Below are 18,347 nucleotides of genomic sequence, written 5' to 3'. Positions count from 1 at the left end.
CACGAATCTTTTGTAAGATTCTCATCTTTTGTAAACCCCAATACACGTAGCACGATCCTCTTTCGACCCCTCTTCGAAGAGGGACCGAATCATCTTGCGATGAAGAGTCATCACGTCTTCGGTGGCATATTCTCCTGAGAGCGCTCTACCCGAGCCTGTTCCTCCTATACTGATCCGAATATCCGTTACACTCCCAACTCCGTGTGGTTTTCTACCGCGATTGGCACTCTTGCCCGTAACTTTGTTTCCCAATTTCGTTGCCGCGTCGCCGTCGCCTACCAACTGCGCATACGAACTTACCGGACCGTGCACGAAATTTCGCGAAACTTGTCCCGGCAAACGGAGGGTTCCTCTCCGGCCAACCAAGGAAGAAGCGTGCACCGATGCGACCGACGATACGCTAGCGGGATCGTTGCTTTTCTCCCGCAACGATATGATTTATTCAAAAGGTAGGAGACGTACACTTGGTAGCTCTCAAAGCTCAACCTGCAACCAACTATACAGTCTCGAATCGCCGCCTCGGCGTATTCTAATCAAAGACGTATTCTAATCAAAGACGTATTCTGGCATGCTCCAATTTAATCTAATCTCGACCCGGGCATGGAGAACGAGGGTGGGACGACAGACCTTTCGACAGGACTTGGTGGCGCGATTCATGAATTAACGACTAAGCAATGTCTCGGATTAAATTGCGATTCGTTATGGAGAATTAATCAAACTGTTCAGAGAGATGCGTCATTCAATTTATGGAATCTCTGATGCTCCAAAACGTAACAGAATTGCTTTACGAGCTATCAAAATTAATGTAAAAAGAGACAAATTTATTTAATCAGAGGTTGAATCAAATCGTACAGGATCTTTGATCTTAAGCTCTTAACTTAAGAGCTAAATTCGAGCTAAAGATCTTAAGCTCAAACAAATGTAATAAGCTACGTGACGTACGTGAATTATTTTCGGAGTATTCTCGAGAAGTGGACAGTCTTTGTTTATGCAGTAAATATCTATACAACTGTTAGAAACACAGCTAAGACATGTCGCATACGAAATAACGGTAGCGGACGAGGTGAGCATCTCGCGGGATCCGAAATTTTCCTTCATGAATAATTCTCGACGTTCCCCCGTGCATTCGTTTTCCTGAGCGGACTACGTTTCAGAAATCTACAAGCACTGGTCAAATCATGATCCATAACGTTGCCGAAATACACGAAAAGTCGAGTCGTGTCGATCATTCGTCTCAATCTCTCCTTCTCTTCCTTTTTCTCCTCCCTTTCTCTCTCCTTAATTTATCATTCTTTCATCAAAATTCGTTGTACGTACACGTATCCCTTGAAGGACATGGATGAAAGTGTAAATGGACTATAAGAAAATGGTTTATACATCTTGATGCTCATAGGGATTCAATAAAAGCGATGTTTACATTATAGACTTGGCAAAAACGAAGAAGGATAAAGATCCCTCAAGAATGTTCGATTGTTTTGCAGTATGAAATAACAATACGTTTAACAATTTCACTGTATTTAACAATACATGTGAATCATTTTTAATTAATAAATCAGTTATTTTCCTTTCTGTTACATCTTTCAGATAAAAATCTACTACTCATTCAAAGTGTAATATATTGTCTCGTATTCGCTGAAGATTTCAAGTATGTCGATAAATTCTTCGTGTAACATATTGTATAGAATATATCTCTAAAATTAATAAGGAATTCAATAAGATACAAGAAGTGGAATTGTAATCTTTCCACCACAACGTCTTTTCCATTCGTACTCTCGCAGCTTGTGAAAAGGAAGTGCTCTTCGACATCAATACTTCCATCGATACTTCTCTAATGGCACTCACACAATCATCGAATCTTCGGGGAGCGATCCTTCCGGCGACGAGAAACTACTTCATCATTAATTTCAAGAGTATCCTCGATCGATATCGGTCCTGCCTCTCGATACCTGTCCTGGAAAGTTTTCAAATCCAATCGAACTCTCCGATCTATTTTACAATCGTGAGAATAAAATCGCGAGATGGATACGGCATCGAGATGCCCGTCTCCGATCGCCCGACGGTCGAGCGAGCATAACTCTTTTACGAAAAGGGCTTTTAAAATCTCGCAGCAGAGAAACGAAAATTAAATATCCGCTAAAAAGCGGACGAGATTTCGGACAGGAGTGCGGTAGCGATCAGTTTGTCAGGAGGAAACGTGGAGCCGCTGGAAAAAAAAAAGAAGACACGAGATGGAAGGGAAGAGAGGACGACTGTCACACGGCACTCGTATTCAGCCGTTCGCCCGAGTTCACTTTTTTCCATGCGCTCGCAACAGAATGCAAATCGAATAGGAGAGGGAATTTAAAGTCCGCACGGTCCTGTTGACGAACCTGCAAATTAGTGCGCGAGCGTCGCCGACACCGACGCCAGCGTCAGCGCCGCGCGGCGCGGCGCGGCGCGGCGTTAATGAGATTCCACCTAGATGAAAGGGCCGTGGACGAACGTGGAATTAATGGAATTGTCGAGTCTACAGTACGAGGCTTCATCGATCCCTTTCCCGCGGCGTCGGAAACGACTGGCCAACCGATGTCCCATCGGAACGTATCGAGAGACAACTGTAACGTTGGCGTGGCTTTCCTTCATTATATTCCGCTGGACAATCCATCGATTAACGGCCGTAGTCGCCCGTAGTGTGTGCGAGACCGTTTCCCGAAACGATCGGTCGCAAACGTGATTTGCATAGTCCCCCGATAAGAGGACCGATATTGCCATGCCGCGATAATATAGCTCGGGTCAGAAAGTTCAAGAACCCTGGCCGATCGATGAGATCGGCGAATCGATTAATAGATCGATTAAATGGCATCCTGATGGCAAATAGAAGTTGAACGATTCAATCACGGCGATTTATAAATTCGACATGCGTTTTTTAAGTGGATTTTACTTTTCTCTTTATTTTTTTTTTTTTTAGTTTTAGACTTTTATTATCTAAATTTATAATAATAATTTAATTTAAATAAATAGCGTATAATAAAAGTTACATCTAAGAAACAATCTTTGTTGTACTATTTATACTAGAGAGATCAAGAGATTCAATTAACACAGCTATTTTTTACAGTTTCAAATATTACGAAATGTTACTTTAATTAAAGCACGTCACCCGTGAGTGTTCCGGCACTCAGCAGAAAATTAACACAGAGGATTAGTTTTGCCCTCGTGGACTTTAAGAATTGATCTTTTGTCCTCTGCTAACTGCATTACGAGGAGCGCAAGGTCTCCTAGCATTTACATTTACTATCTTCCAGATAGAGTAGCGAAACGGCTTCTGCGGAACGGCTGCGTCATTTGCATTGTCGATAACTGCGTGTCGCTGACGAAGTCGCGCGGCGATAACGCCTCGCCCCATTCCGTTCCTCTGAATTCTCAAGGACCTTGGCCGATTTAATGGGTTCGACGATGAGGCCGATCATAAACAGCGAACTCCATTTTGTCGTTGCAGAATCATCGGCGCGAATAATTCAACTGTTGGAAACGCGCGCGTTTGGACGGGCGATAATCACCGGTGAAAATATTTGCGCTGTATTATGTGGCCCGTATGCTCTCCGCGATAGAACCGACAATCAGTACACCGGCGCTGTCACATCGTCGTAATTAGGCAAATAAAGCGGCTGCGAAGTAGATCCGGCGCAGGCTTGTTTTTGCCCGCGGATGCGGCGGCTCGATAGATTATTCATTCACGATTATCGCCGTTCTCTGTCGCGCGAGCGATCGATTGGTACCGCGGCGCAAGCTGAATGATATCTTTCTTGACTCTAATTAATCCCCTGATCGCGATCAATTTATTATATAGCCAGTCGAGAAAATTGTTTTAACTCCATTATGCTTTTACTATGTCGGTAATCTAGGATCTGCTTTTTAAATTAATAATCTTTCGCAGCTCTTGAAATTATAATAATTCGAATCAGTAGACAAGCAATTTCGCGTATTTCACATTTAAGTGCGGTCACTTTAAGAATTGAAACCCACTTTCTGCTAATATTTCAGTTATTGAAGTTATTTCTACAAATGCAAATAAGAGACAAAGTTTTAATATAGCTAGACTTAAACTGAAGGTAAAGCATAAAAATATATGAACATGTCTTTTTAATACATACTATTTCCGTCACGTGCTAATTACAGTGTCCCGATCTCCTTTGAAATTTCCGTCCACCTTGATGAACGATTTTACGTACTGTGTGCCGCGGCGAAACGTTTCGTTAGCACCGAAACGACGTGATTTGCATCGCACCCGATAAACGCGCGTGCCGATAGCACCGTACATTGCCGATAACGTTGATCGGCGGGGAACTTCGAGGACGCGAACTGCGTAATCGAATCGACAAATTCAAATGAGCGACTTGGCTGATCTGCCAACTCCTCGACGCGATGTTGAATCGCTGCCCGAATCCTCACTGGTTGGGAAACTCGTTATCTATTTAGTGAGACAAAGTGATGATGTGTAACCGACTTTGTGATGGAGATGTTCAATCCTCTAGGGTACCAAATTCTGATACTTCTCTCGTACGTAATAGAGAATTTTTACTTATTTTGTTCATTATGATCTTCCATCTGTCTGTATGATAAGAAAAAAAATTGAAAATAAGTATTATTTTACATATAATATTTGAAATTAACGAAAACAATTATGTTGATTGAATGTATTGGATTCTAATATGTAAATTGATGACACAATGAAAAAAAAGTTCAGTGCATTAATTAAAAAATAGATTCAATCAGTATGCCTGTTCCAAAACGAATTAAACGACGAATTAAAAATCTTATAGGAATTATCAGATTATGATAAAGTCTATCAAACGTTAATAATAAAATCTCGAGTCTTACTATAATAATCAGAAATTTTGTTTGTTTTCATCAAAACGTAGTCACTTATACATATGTTGATATAATCAAATTATTTTTTTTAATACGTGAAAAAGATTTTTCCTATGAAATTTTATATATATATATATATATATATATATTATTATATTATTATCCAATTCAGACAACTTACATAATGGAAACTTTTAGATTGTAGATCTTATTAAATTGATCAAATTTAAAAAATATACATACAAAATTATATTTATGGAAAATAAAGTCAATTTTTTAAATGATTTATCTCTGAAAAAGGATAAAGCACGTAATTTATTATAAAGTAAAAAAACTATTTTTCACTAATTTAAAGAATTTTATGTAAATGAAAATCTTATTAATTATTATACATGTATACATTAATTAATTCTTCCACTTATAACTTTTTTCACAATACGGTAATTATATTCTCGTTAAAAACCATTAAAAAGTAATCGTGTAATAACGTATTATATAATACTCTTGTGTGCACAAAGGTAATCGGTTAGCGTCTCAAGGGGCGGATTATAAGTTTCTTTGATCTGACGAGATTAACAAGCTTCGAAATTACAATTCAGTTCAATGCCCGAGTAAAAGCAGACGAAATGCAATTATTTATTTAACGATTACATTTCCTACTTTGTAAACCAGACGATCGTGTTGCGCGATAGCTATCTGATTTCGATAGTGTCTTGGGAATCTAAAGGACATCTGGTTTAATGTCGAATTGTACGAAGAACAATATGCCGTCGTGGCTAGCTAAATATTCTGTAGATCAAGGGTAGCACGTGTAATGGAGCGCGGAGATTTGTTGCGATCCTAAGCCGATTATTGGATTCAACGAACTCGATAGAATTGTATGAAGCCGATTAATGGTATTGGAAAACATGGCTGTACCACCAAACTTCGATGCGCGTTTGTGCAATCGAGAAAGATGGCACACGATTATCCATACGGTTGAATTTGATTTTTCCCTGATTGTTATTTATTAATTGGAACGTTTCTTCCACTGATGTGTCTTATTTGACAACTACTTGCAGTTCAACTATTTGTTATTTTTATGGATGGATCAATCTGTCACGAAAGCTGCTCAATGTTATTTTCTTTTTCGACAAAAGACAATTCCTCATGAAGCACAACGCGATATCTTAATCTTACAATTTAAGGAAATTATATATTGTTTTATAATAGTTTATTTAACCTATATAACGATTGTAACATACGCATTATAATATTGTTTAAAATTAACTATTTTATTAAAAAATAACATTACATTTTATCATTGGACATTATGAATATAATCTGCTTTGTCATGAAACTAATGTGCTAAAGATAAAAAGAAACTTCCAGATTCTGTGGGTAAATAATTAGCTTCATGATTGGCAACGAGAAAAAACAGACAAGACCAACTGATAGTATTGATCGCAACATTGCCAGACTCCATTTTCCTTACATAAATAAGAGAGTCCGTTTGATCTGTGCAAAGATGCGGCGCTTACTTGAATCAATTGCTATCAAGATACCAGAACACGAGGTTTACGTACATTTCCGACAAGTCGGGCAGCTCTTCATTACTATCTTTCACAGCAACACGCCGAAGGGGTGTACAATTAATAGCTTATAGCCCTGCCTCGTCGACGTCACGTTTTATATCAGGGTATCACAGTCAAACCGGAAGATGATTATCGCGCTTGCACATAGACCGAATAAATTCACGTCAGCTTTTTCTATGTTGAAACAAATGGCCGATCGATCAGGCCATGTTCATCGGTCATTCGCGCGGTGTGATCGACATGTGCCATGATGAACTATTGTCACCCTCCGTCTAAACACGAAGACACTATCACGCCCGACGATCCATCTTATGACTATGCAGATTTGTCGCAGATCCGCTTTTCGTACGTCATGTTTCGGCACAGCTCGACGAGCGATCGATTAGCCGCTAGCGGTCATCACTTGCCGTTGAGCCGCGCCAGTATTGCGTGATTTGCATGCCCACGGAGTCGGTAGCCTAAGTTGATAGCTTCCTGTGCAATCGCTCTTACCCAGGGCAACCGGAGCAATTGGCACGGCAGCGCGAACGATAGCTCTTGCAGCGATAGCGATTGCATCATTTATGAATCTTCGGTCCTTCGAATTATATATGACTCCTGAGAATCTACGCAAGTGTGCACGTGCATAAAATTTTGAATTTCCTACACAAGCTGCGCAGGAGAGAAGTGTAAATGATACTCAACCGAAACTTAAAACTAGTTAAGCAAATTTTAGAAACTTTAGAAACGACATCAAGTTTATTTGGCGACCGAAAAAGTATATGTGGATTTAAACCGAAATGCAATGAGAAGAGAGTATTTTTAGTTTATAAATAACATATTAATATAAATAATATTAATAGAAAACTTTATGAAATAGATACGTCTTAAACGTATATTATATAATAAATATTAAATATAAAGGTTAAATATATAGAACGTATAAACCATTTTACGTAGTATAATAAGACTGGCTCTAACTTATGGGACTCTAAGGAGAGGGTAAGCATCACAATATTTTCCCTGCCCGCACGCATCAGAAATTAAACTCTATTCGTACTAATATTCTAAAATAAATAAAAGATCTTGTGTTAATACTTATGCGATCTATGAGAAACCTATGGCATGAATAACGGAGTTGGTTCATTAATGCACTACCCTTATTCTCTTTCTTACGCATGTTCACGATAACGTAAGCCGGAAACATGCCGGACCTTGGCCGATTAATGGTAGGACTAACTCCGACGGAATTAGCAAACTTGGAAGTCAATTTGAATCGCCCGCGAAGACCGCAAAGTCCATGATCGAAGCGGCTAAACTTCGAAACTTGCGGCGGTAAGTTATTGTTGGCGATTAAGCTGAAGCATTGATGCTCTCGCCTGAAATGTTGTTCCAAAGCACGAAGAAAAATACAACCGGGGGAGCACTATGGAACATGGGACAACGAAGACGGATTACCGTGAATGTTGCGATAAGTGAGGCAAGGGACAGTGTCGTTGTGGGAGCGTTCCATATATGTGTGTTAAAGGGAATCTTGATACAAGGAAACATGATATAATTATATTCGATTCACGGACACACATTTCTCAGTTCTAATTCCCTATGAAAAAAGTTTCCGACAAAAACAATCTCCCGTGAAAATTTTTTTAATGAAATTTTCCAACGAAAACACATCTCTGAATTTGATCACTCATTATATAAGTTGCGTGTCAGTCACCTAAATCAATATTTTATATTTTTATGTTTAGTATACACAACATTTTTAGTAACAAAAATGTAAAATAAATAAATGAGAAGTGAATAATATACTATATGTTGATAAAAATTAAACAGATTACATCTTGCTTTGTGGGTGTTAAAAACTTTAAAAATAAATTGCTGTTGGTGTTTATATTTGATACAGTTTAATGCAATTAATAAAATTGATAATAATTATATTATTATGCAATTTTATATTAAATTTTTATATTTTTATAAAAAGTTTTTTGTAAAGAATTTATTGTAAAATATTTACATTTATTACATATTTACAATTATTATAAAAATTAAATTGGTATTTTAATAAAATCTATTAGTCTTAAATCGTACTTCCACAAAATTTTATTATAATAAATTGATATTAAAGACTGATAAGTGATAATAATACTAATAATGGAAATAAATGAAAATATGTCAATTGTAACACTATTGTAAAAATAAATTAAAATGAGTTTTATTTCGACATTTTTTTATTATTATTATTGCTTATTAGTTATTAAACATTTGATCCTTTTAATATAATTTAGGAAATCTACAGCTACGAGTTAGACAATTTATAATTTTAATTGATTGTTTAAATCAACCCTTTGCAGCATGTTGCATGAAGCTTTATAATATATTAATTTTTACGGTAAAAGTTTAAATTTTACATTTGTATAGGTACATATTAATAATAGATAGCTGAAACATCAACGTTTATTTGTTACATTTTATACGAAAATCCTTTCTAAAAAAGGGCATGGCATTGATACTCGCATCTTTCGAAGTATTGTTGTCGCTTTTCCGCGATGCCGATTGGTTCTCACGTTGCGCTTACTTCGTGTTGCGAGAGTAATCATTGCGATTGAATTTTGATAGCTGTCAAATTTGTATAAATGGTTATCTATACCGGAAGAGACGGGGAGAGACGGGGAGAGACGAGGAGAGATCGAGAGAGACGGGAAGAGACGGGGAGAGACGGGGAGAGACCGGGAGAGACGGGGAGAGACGGGGAGAGACCGGGAGAGACCGGGAGAGACGGGGAGAGACGGGGAGAGACCGGGAGAGACCGGGAGAGACGGGGAGAGACCGGGAGAGACGGGGAGAGACCGGGAGAGACGGGGAGAGACCGGGAGAGACGGGTAGAGACCGGGTGAGACCAGGAGAGACGGGGAGAGACAGGGAGAGACCGGAAGAGACGGAGAGAAACGGGGAGGGACCGGGAGAGACCGGGAGAGACGGGGAGAGACGGGGAGAGACGGAAGAGACCGGGAGAGACGGGGAGAGACGGGGAGAGACGAGGAGAGACGGGGAGAGACGGGAGAGACCGGGAGGGACCGGGAGAGACGGAGAGAGAGAGAGAGAGAGGGGGGGAGAGAGAAGTGCGTGCATCCGTGCATGTGTACACTGTGGAGTATTTTACTCAAACGAAAGATTTTTGAAAGTTAGTTTTCTCTATTAATTATTTTTTATTTGGTTATTTTTTTAATTTATTAATTTCTATATGTGCACGCGTACGTGTGCATGCATATGTCATAATATTACTTTATAACTAGCAATAATAGTTAATTAATTAATGTATATAAAGTTCCAAAAAATGTTGATCTTATTTTATATAGAAAAATACATGTAATGTCAAAGTATTTAATAATTTATTAACAATTGTAACTTTTTTTTGTACATTGTGAAGTATCTTACTCGAACAAAAGATTTTCGAAAGTTAGTTCTCTTTATTGATTTTTGCAAAAGATGTTGATCTCATTTTATATGGAAAGGTACACATATAATGTCAAAGTATTTAATAATTTATTAACAATTGTAATTTTGTTTTTCAAACTATGTTGTCAATCTCTAATGTTAATTAAAGAAAAAGAAATAAGAAGAAGAAGAGTCAGAGCTGACAACATTTCGTTACATTTCAGTGTCAATATCATATTATTTTAAAGAAGATTTATGTATGTTGTGTATATTGTATTTCTTTTTTCCTTTTTTTATGTGTATAATATTTTTAAAGAAGAAAGAAAATTAGATAATAAGTTAATGTATGTAAGTATGCTTTCTCTCTCTCTCTCTCTCTCTCTCTCTTTTCTTTCTTTTTGTATATAATTATTTATTTATATAATTATTATTGCAATTGTTATTTTTAAAAAGTAAAAAACTAAATAGCGCGCGCCTGTGTTGTTCTAGTATAATAAAAAATAACTTAAGTCGTATATATATTCGACAATTCTCCCTTATATGTCAGCTACTATCTACCTTTATTTTTTAAATATTTTTATTGTATTTTATTTTACAATTTATCTTTTATTTTAACATTGGAACACTTAGCCTCAAACCTCAAAAAGTTTGACGCAAACGTAAAAATTGCCAGAGGCAATAATAATTTGTACGATTTGTTTCTATTGTACCATTGTGCAAAAAAGCCCCGGTGTTCTTTACAATCATCGACGCCGACAAATTTGGTGCTGCAGAATTCACGAGACACAAGGGCGACTTCAAACTGAAAAATATCGTGCATAGGACAGACCCCCGCCGGGTGATTTTATTTGTGATTCGTTCGCAATTCAACCTGACATCGTACAAAAGAATAAATGCATGTCGCGCTTTCGGAAAATTGTGGCTATCTCAACGTTATAAATGCGCACGAAAATTTTTTTTGTTGTAATTTCTCTATGTCCAACATTTTATCACAAATATGTGCTCCGCTAATTAAAGATTATTATCAAGCAGGGCGCATGCTTTTTTCAGCTTTTTTAAAAGGTAAAAGCTAACCATTATGAGCACGTCCTACATAAATACGCGTGGCCTTTTTCGCCGCTAATTAACGCAATAAATTAGATCCATAATGCAAAAGCCGAAAAGTATTACCAGCTAAAAGTCATGAATGACATTAATCCCACGATATATATCTATATGGCTTTACTTTTCTCTCTGTACATGCGAATATCAAATTATCACAAAATATTCAGTTTGTAGAAGACAAGAGAATTTATTATAAATGAAAAACGGCAGATTGGCACGCTAGAAAATAAAATCTTTCGATATATTTTCAACATTGTATAAATGAATCGGAAGGGAAGAAACGTTCTATTCTTGATTTTGAGAAAAAAACGTGATGGCTGCAGTCGATAGACCGGTCGAAGAGTTAATCTCGCAGCCGTGCCATAATGGCCGCGTTAATTCCGCTCGCATCGGCGCGGAGCTACGCGCCCATTATACAAGATAATTGGATTTTTATCCAGATACAGATCATCAGAGCGCGGCTGTCTGAACCCACGATAGAAAGATCGTCGGGAAATGGTCTGGCAGCGCCGGGCGCGCGCCGCGCCGCCGCGCGCCACCCGCCGGTTTTATTCGCCGCCCCGGCCCGGCATCGCCTTTTTACATTCTGCACCGCACAAAAGAATAAATATACGTATATATACCCATCTCTCGCGAAATTCGCGGAGAGATCTCGACAATACGCGAATGCGGATTTCGTCGCGTCTTCCGTCCTGGACGCGGCCCACAATGGCCCAGCTGCGCCGGATCCTTTCGAATTAAATCCTAATAAAACGTCTTTGTATGCGTGCGTAATCTCCGCTGCGACCAAGAAAGACGGAAGGCGTTTGAGCAGATTAAACTTTATACAAATGCACGCTTCGGCGATCCAACCAAGAGATTCTCGATCGCGACGCATCCGCGACGAATTGGCAGAGTCGAAAGATATACTCCAGACTTTGTTCGTATTTTCTGCAACTTTTCTCTCGACTTTCCTTTGCAACGTTAATCCCTAAATGCTCATAAATGCAAAGATTTATTGTTATTAAAATTACGTTTGTAAAGATTGCGCGGGCGTTACGTCATCGGGATTAAATATATATAGTCAGATTGAATACACGTCTAGATTAAAAACACGAATATTAAGATGGATCTAGAATTTCTTTTTCCAAAAAATAATATGTAATGCCTTCGCAAAGGAAAGCGCAACCCGCACAATGCGGCATAGTGGATCTTTTATTTGTATTCTTGCATAGAATTCTCCGGGTATTCATTTCTCGCTTGAAAATGTATTTTCATCTTATTACTGTCTGCCGAGGAGTTTGTTAAAAGCACGTTCGCGAGTGAGGAAATTTAATCGACGAAAAATTCCTCCGGAATAGCGGTGTAACAGTTATTTTAACAATGATAATGCCGCAGACGTTTCTCTCTAAAATAGTTTTTGAGTAATTTCTTTTCTCCTCCTGATTATCGTAAAAAATTTACTAGTATTCACATTCTGTATGAAATAAGAACGAGTAGAAATTGACGTGGAAAAAGTCCAGCCCATTGAATCGATTTAAGTCATCTGTCTGGATGGATGACTCGATAAGTCTAAGACACTCGCGAAAACAGCTTTTTGTATTTCTTCAGAGGTGGCGGCGGTCGCTTCCGCTTTGCCAGCTCGACAAGCACCTTATTTTCTTATACTCGCCCGCGCCGTCGCCGTCCCTCTTCATTCCGCGGAATGCACTTTCGGCAAATCCGCCTGGGCGACGACTTTTCTCGTTTGCGCTCGTTCCCGTTGTCGCCGCACCGGATGCGACCGCCGCCAGCCAGGAAGATAAGTCCCTGCCGGGAGTAAATCGTGTTTGCCCACCTCGTCTACGACAACGGCGCTCCGCGCCCCCCCTCTCCCCCGAAGGGTGGCCGGTTTCCTTCTTCGTTTGAGCTTCTTCACGACCCTCGTTGTCCCGTCGTCGCTTTCTGCTTTTAGTCCGCCCTTTCGCAACGAGAAACGACAATGGCTGCGAGATATCGGCGAATGATGTAGCGCCGTTTGCCTTTTATCGTTTTACCGTTGCCTGTTGTCGCACTATCCACAAATATCGTTGAGAGAGTGCGCGGGCTTTACGGGCGGCCAAGCGTCTCGCGCGAGTACGAGGCTCGATACTGATATTTGAAAAATACATACTCGATACGTTTTGGAAAGATATCAGATAATCGTTCACCTTGTAGCGAATAGCCATACCAATTTCTAAACGCCACGGAGTATTGATACTATAAAATAATAAACTGATAGTGCTAGCAAGACTGACTAAAAGCTTTCCATAGCCGATATTTTTTGAAGATCCCTATCTGGGTCATATTAGAGTATCGGATATCCTTACCCAAGAACCGAGCCTCATGATGAGATGGGGTTACCGCGATCGTCTTTCATCGTTTTATTTTATCTGTGCGGCGCGTGTAGTAGATAGTGGATGTAGTTGCTTTATGTTACAGTGGGCTGTTACGTCTGGCACCGTTTAAGGATATCCGTTGGCTCGGTAAACAAGCAATTTATAATGCGTAACGAATGGCACGGTAATCCTACGGGACTTTTTGCGCCTTCTTTCACCTTTTCGTTTGCCTAATGGCTTACGCTCGTTTATTGTAATCACGATTTCTTCTTCTTCGCTGGCTGGAAAGACGGGCGGCAGGGTAAGCCGACCTTCGTTTAAAATCCCGGGGTGCGAAAACACCGGGTAGCGAAGAATGAAAGATTCAAGAAGACCGCGAGCGCCGCGGATTAATTCAATATTTTGCAATGCTAACGTGTCGCCGGCCTTGTAAATCTTCAACGAAAACTGCGACGGGGATGCGCACCGGAAGACGGATGAACTTCCGACATTTATTTTTGAGAGAAACATCTTGCACTCGAGAGAGAAAGAAAACATCGGGCAATGTCGCCGTAACATCCGGCGGAAAGCACACGTGCAGAACTGAATTCTCGGGCTGTGCTATCGCAGATCTATTGCAGATTGCAGCGAAACTCCCAAGATTAAGAAAGTTCAGAACATTAAGAAATGACTGCGTCCACGTATATCACGATTCTACTCGACAACTGAATACTTCATAAAGAGATATGGATATCAAATTGTATTTGTCTATTTATAAATAGACACAAGAAAAGAGACTAGAAGTAGATTTTTATCGAATATATTTAGTATTTGGAGTGACATCAGGATACGACTCATTAAGATTAAGAAATGCGCTCGAACGTTTCGTCTAACTTTTTGAAATTCTTGATATTTTTCAGTTGCTTTAATAACGTCGACGTGATTTTATTGAATCGTCCCTCTGTGTAAGATATTGCCCCGACATTCTTCATAAATTTTTCGAATTTATTTGCTATTATAGTCCAGTAGTCAAGATCTTCATTTAAAACGTTGCGCAACTGTTGTGTCGCCGCCGTAAATGTCGCCGTGCCTTTGCGTCCAATTTGCGTCAACTATGCGGGATAATTTAATTTGAAGAGCAATTTAAAAAGTTTCGCATAAAGCGAAACGGGCGCGAGAAGAAGGCGCCGCTCAGCGCGGCTTTGAGACTAATGAACCCTCGTTGGAATTTCCTTCCTCGCATCGCTGGCACTACGCGTATGCCAAATCGGTGAGGTTTCCACGAAAATTTTATGAAGTTGTTTTCCCCGAGACTCCTTTGCAAGTTTTTCCGTTCGCGGAAAAGGCGGCGGCCGGTCAAGGAAAGGAAAGTCAGAAGCAGGAACGGGATCGCGTTGCGTCGGCCAGAAATTTACGAGGCGACTGCGACTTCTTTGGAATACGCCCCGGGGGTAAATTATTTCCTCCGAAGGACCACCGTTGCCTCCTCGATGTTGCGTCGTCGTAATACGTAGTGTATATACCTACCCCGAGAAGTCACTTATCGTTTTTGCATCTCGATCTGAAGGGGTAACTTACGATAATTGCCACGAACGATTGCACACTTGAGCCAAATTCGCGTACCTTGTGTTATCCAATCCTGTCATTTAATCCGCTTAATTAAATTATTCTTAATGAAAACGTACCTGGGCCCTTGTACGTCGTTACAATTCGGACCGCTCGGCACTTTGCGTTTGTAATATCAGCCTTGCACGCGAATTTCCGCGAATTACATCTGCATTTTAACGTGAAATTCGCTCGGTAGGTTTCTAACCTCGCCCGCGGATAATGAAACGATCGAGTTTAGGTATTATCGTAATAACTGCATAAAATGCCTGTTTTTTTTAATACGCCGAGGATGATCAAGAAAGCGCGCGTGTGGCTATATATAAAGTCGGGAAGAAAATCTAAAGAGGATGCTCTTTATATTATTCCTTAGAGAAATTGAGCAACATTTACTTTACTTGATTAAATGATACTGAAGAATTCGTTTGGATGCTGATACGCTTTGCTTTCATGCTTTAATAACCTGAATTTAAGATAAAATTACAGCTGGTTAATTAAACTAGCAGTAGATGGTCTTGTTTTCATTTCGAGACTAATTTCCTTTAGTAGCGATATTGCGACTCACTACCTGAAGCTTTCTTTCAGAAAGGTGCGGGTCTTTTGATTAAGATAATAAGTCGTTAATCATTTTAGTTTAATAATAACTATACTTTATTTCATGCTACTAGGTATATAAGATTGAATATTATATTGTTATTAACCTTCTTGGTTTATTAATTTCAGAGAGAAGAAAAGATTAATTTCAGAGCGAAAAAAAGAATCAAAAATTATTTTATTTAATCTCGTGAACGATTAATTGTGAGAGAGTAATTTCACGTAACGAATTTTAAATATTATATATATATATATATATGTATATATATAATACCGATTACCGTTAATAGCCAATTTAGAGAATTGGATATAGCGAAGCCGACGAGGACGTAGAAAATGGAATCAACGATAGAAATCCCGACAATCTCGTCTCAAGATAACACTAGTCTTATTCAGTATATCTGTCTCTAATATCAAGACACTGTCAAGTTTATCTTTCTATGTATTAATTAAACTTAATTTAATCTTCTGCCCGAAACAGGAAAGTTCTTTGTCGCGCAGACGAGGTGAACTTTTAAGGACACAAAGTTCGAAATATAATTAACGAAACTGCCGGTGCGCCGTGCCGTAGCAATTTCGAAGTCCGGGGGTATCATCCCCGGCACGTACGCGCCTTTCATCGTTTCGCGATTGGGGACGGTTCGCCGGATCGATACTTCTGAATTTCGCTTTCGAATTCTTCGCGTGACGCGTGGGCGCGCGTTCCGCTTGAACGGCGAACTCTCGATTGTTAGCCAAGAACAAAAGGGCTCCCCTCCCTCATCGCCGGGTGGTTCGTTATGACAGTTCGTTAGTCTCGTAAATTGGCTAACACGCCGTTAATGGGCGGTTACCAATTATCGAATCGATTACGTCGCTAAATTATACCCGGCATTCATTAGTTAATTCGAATTTTCTGCGCTCGCCTACGACGACCGCGAGGCACGTCCGCGCGATCCGTTAACGTGAAAATAAAGCTATGAGCGCGGCCCGATAACAACGTTTACCTAATTATAAAACTATTACATTGGGCGGATTACTCGTGGCCCTTAACTTAACTCACCCGAACGCGTCGGCTCGCCGCCCGCGCCGTGTCGTTGCACCATGCTGAAGTCATTTATCTTCATTGTTGCGCGAAACCAGTAAATTACGCATTTATAGTACAAGTGCTAAGCTGATGCTATAACTACACCTCAGTCAACTCTGTCTACGAAATTTGTACAGTGAGACTTGATATTTAAAAACAGAAATGTTTATTAATATATACAAACATACATTCTTTCCAATGTGTTTCGACAACGTTAGATATTTTATTTTTAATATAATAGATTAAATTTTACTATTTGTATTATTGGTGCATTATTGGTAATGTACATATGTTTTATCATTATTATTATTTTTATTATTTTTAGTCATATTAATTATATCGAGGATCTAAATCTTATAAGCATTGTTGTCTCATCTCTTGAGATGATGTATTGATTTCAGTGATTTTCCACTGATTGTAATTTAGAGAGCATACTTCCTACACTTCAATAAAGTTATTGTTATTATTATCATTAATAAAGGAATTACCAGGTAAATCGTAGTAATATTCTACTAACAAATGCGATGTACAGGCCATTTTATAGATCGACGGTATCAGGACTATTTTGCATTCGGGATAACAGCAATCTGCCATTCTGGCATGCTAACGCGTTGATGTATATACACGATTAGAATCGGTCCTGAATGTTAAACACAAATAGATACCCAAACTGTCGTTGATATTGATTCGCATGAACCTCTAGCAGATTTTCCAGTTATGTCTATGTATGCGTACACAATCTAGAATTGCTTGCTGTTTGAATATTGTTTGCCATTTGTTAATAGCAATGTTGTACACACAGCGATCGAACGATATTAGCCTGCTTGTTCTTTTCATGCTCTTTGCTTTAATTCGACGATGCTTCGTATATGTTGAAAATCGGGAGTGTATTTGGATTATTTGATAAATAATCATGCATTGGGGCCCAGTTCCGGCTCCAGAGTCTAATATTTATTATGCTTATTAATATTTCAAATATCTATCATTTACCGTTCGACTTTATTGCAAATAATTTAATGTAATCATTCCAGTTTGTCCGGTTGTTAACGATTAAAAGAAGCAAATGGCGCAGCGGCGTGACTTGCTCGAGAATAATAAATTTTAACGTTGGCCTCGATATATTACAAATAACAGACAGCGTAACTTCACGTATATACACGCCCATTGAATATTTATTTTATCGCGACTTTACGAGCGATATGTGCTTTCCCCGAAAAATCTGCTAAAAAATCGAACATAGACTTGCTATCGAACAGACGGTACGTTTCTCTTCATTTTTATTTGTTCTCTTTTTTTTTTGTTAAAAAAATTTTTATCGGAATGCATCTCCAATAAATCTGATATTTGCGCCATCTCTTTACGACGCGCGACAGGATATGAGAGAAATCCATCGGTACGATCGACGAGAGAAGCTTCGCCAGTTTATTTCCGCAATAAAATCATTTTATCGCGCACAGGACAGAAGTATGGCCTGTCGATTTTTTTTTGCGATTGAGAGGGTACATTTGAAATAAAAATTCAGATAAGGCCGAAACACGACGGAAGAAAGCTTCGACGGCGCCGGGATATACTTTTACAAAAAAATTAGGATAAATCTATCGAATGTCCCGAAGTAGAAGAGAGCGCGTATCATACGTGTAATTGCTTTATTATTCCATGGAGCATTTTTTGGATGTTACGTAAATGGAATTTCGATATAAAGTGTCTCAGTTTTATCGTTTAACAATACCGACGGCCTCCTCCCCACCAGGCTACTCCTTTTATCGATATTCCATTTTACTTCTATTTACTACGGCTCGCACTTTAAACATCCGATACGCCATCGGA

At 39.0% G+C, this 18,347-nt stretch overlaps 1 protein-coding gene across 4 annotated transcripts in view; it reads left to right on the top strand.

Moving 5' to 3' along the window:
* Positions 1 to 18,347, top strand: part of LOC105840233 (bifunctional heparan sulfate N-deacetylase/N-sulfotransferase) — a 266,600-nt gene that overhangs the window by 233,246 nt on the left and 15,007 nt on the right. The gene's annotated exons all lie outside the window — the stretch shown is intronic.

The sequence above is a fragment of the Monomorium pharaonis genome, chromosome 3 (assembly GCF_013373865.1).
Source record: "Monomorium pharaonis isolate MP-MQ-018 chromosome 3, ASM1337386v2, whole genome shotgun sequence".
NCBI classification, from domain to species: domain Eukaryota; kingdom Metazoa; phylum Arthropoda; class Insecta; order Hymenoptera; family Formicidae; genus Monomorium; species Monomorium pharaonis.
This window is presented reverse-complemented; position numbering and strand designations above follow the sequence as displayed.